This window comes from Petaurus breviceps, unplaced genomic scaffold (genome assembly GCF_028583685.1).
Source record: "Petaurus breviceps papuanus isolate PSGF00001 unplaced genomic scaffold, PetGlider_PUasm1.0 90919, whole genome shotgun sequence".
In the NCBI taxonomy this organism is placed as follows: Eukaryota; Metazoa; Chordata; class Mammalia; order Diprotodontia; family Petauridae; genus Petaurus; species Petaurus breviceps.
Genome location: NW_027187378.1, coordinates 8804571 through 8807202, shown reverse-complemented (window position 1 = coordinate 8807202; position 2632 = coordinate 8804571).

The following is a 2632-nucleotide window of genomic DNA, read 5'->3' as shown; positions in this document are numbered from 1 at the left end:
GTAAAGACCTCATTTCTCAAATAAATAGAGAACTGATTCAAATTTTTACACATACATACATACACACACATATAAAAAGAGCCATTCCTCAATTGATAAATGGTTAAAGGATATGAACAAGCAGTTCTCAAAGTAATGAAAGCTATCTATAATCATATGAAAAATGCTCTAAATTACTATTGATTAAAGAAATGCAAATTAAAACAACTCCAAACACTACCCCATACCTATTAAATTGGGTAATATGACAGAAAAGGAAAATGACAAATGTTGGAGTGTTTATGGAAAAATTGAGACACTAATGCACTGTTGGTGGAGTTGTGAACTGATCCACATTCTGTAGAGCAATTTGGAACTATGCCCAAAGGGCTATAAAACCATGGCATACACTTTGACCAGGTAATATCACTGCTGGGTCTGTATCTCAAAGAGATAAAAAAAAATAAAAATGAAAAGGACCTATATGTACAAAAATATTTATAGCAGTTCTTTTAATGGTGGCAAAGAATTGTACATTGAAGAGATATACATCAGTTGGGGAATAGCTGAACAAGTTGTTCTGTATGATTATGTTGGAATACTATTGTGCTATAAGAAATGATGAACAGGATGCTCTCAGAAAAATCTAGAAATATTTACATCAACTGATGCCAAGTAAAATGAGCAGAGCCAGGAGAACATTGTACACAGTAACAACAATATTGTACAATGAGGAACTCTGAATGACCTAGTTATTCTCAGCAATACAATGATCCAAGATAATTCCAAAGGACTTATGATGAAAAATAGTATCCACCTCCAGTAAAAGAACTGATGGAGTCTGAAAGCATATTGAAGCATACTTTTTCTTCATTTTTCTTGGGGCTTTTTTTGTCTATGTTTTGTGTCACAACATACTTAACGTGGAAATATGTTTTGCATGACTGCAAATTAGATTGTTTGCTCTCTCAATGAGGGGAAGAAGGGAAGGAGGGATAAAGAGAATTTGGAAATCATATTTTTAAAAAGTGAATGTTAAAAATTGTTTTTACATATAACTAGGGAAAAATATTAAATCATTTATAAAAGGGCAGAAGGAACTGGTTAGTTCTTGTCTTTGTAACCCTAGTTAAAAGTACCTAGCATAATACCTGGGATATAGGACATGCTTAATAAATGCTTCCTAATAATCTATCTACCAATTTATCTGTCTGTTATGGCAGAAATATGATATCATTGATGTAAATATGCCTTTCCTTAAGGCAGATTGGAAACTAGGCTCACCTCCTTATCCATGACTCTTATTTATGTTATCCTGTAAATTCTCCACAGTACATCCATACAACATGCTGGAAACCTTCTTCTAGATCTCATTTTATATAGATAATAGAGAGCACACACACACACACCTCTCTTTATATATGTATACACACATGTATGCACATATATATCACATACAGACAGAATATATACACAGAGCACAAAGTTGAATTTTAACATTTCGATTAATTTTCTCAATATAGAAATAAACAAACCAAATAATTCTACTCAGAACCAAAATATCCTTTCTATGAATTTATTCTGGTCATGAACTTTGAAGAGATCCCACACATAGTACTTGTAGGCAATTATCATACATTCAGAGATCATATTGTCCCATAAAAATCATTTGATCAGTCAGTGTAGAAACAGGAAGAAATGAGTTGTACCTCTGCCTTTGTTATCCAGGTACCTACCTTAAATTTCTAGCCTTAGAAGTTGGGCCAGCAGGGAGGCAAGGGAAGGGATAAAAGAAGAAAATGCAAAAGAAGATAAATTGTCAGATTTACCAGACAATAGGATTTAGAGCTAAAAAGTGACCTCTAAGATCATCTAGTTTTGTTCTTGAGTTTTATAAGCAACTAACAGAAAGATAAACAAAAAGGAAAATATAGAACAGAATAAATTCTGAAGGATATAGAGATAAAAGACTTATGATGTCTTCTAACCTGGAATACTAAAGAATGTATGTGTTTCTGAGCATCACACAGAACTTTTACAAAAATTGACCATTTATTAAGGCATAGAGATATTGCAAACAAATGTAAAAAACAACAATGATAAATAAATAAATACTTTACAATCCATAATGCAATAAAAAAAATAGTAATCAGTTCAGGGAGCACAAACACAAACCCATTGAAATCCTAAATGATGAATAAACCAAAAAAACAAATCACAGAAACAGTAGGTATGTGAAAGAAAATTAGAATGATGAAACAAAAAACCAAAATTTCTGGGATGCAGCTAAAACAGTCCTCAGGGGAAAATCATATTCCTAAAAACATACATTAACAAAACAGAAAAAAAGATGGTTAACAAACTAAATATGCATTTTAAGAAAATCAATGAATAAACAAACTTAAATACAAAAGAGACAATTTTAAAAATTAGAGGAGAAACAGATAAACTGAAAATCAAAAATAAAAATGATAAAAATGGTGAATAAAACCAAAGCCGATTCTTTTAAAAGACTAATAAAAGTGATAAATCTTGGGCAGAGTAGATGATCACTAAGACTGTTGAGAAGAGACTAAGAGACCAAGAAGAAGGCTCAAAAGTAGGAATAAAGTGGGATTCTGGGTTATCTCCAATAACATAAGGATGGTGTCAG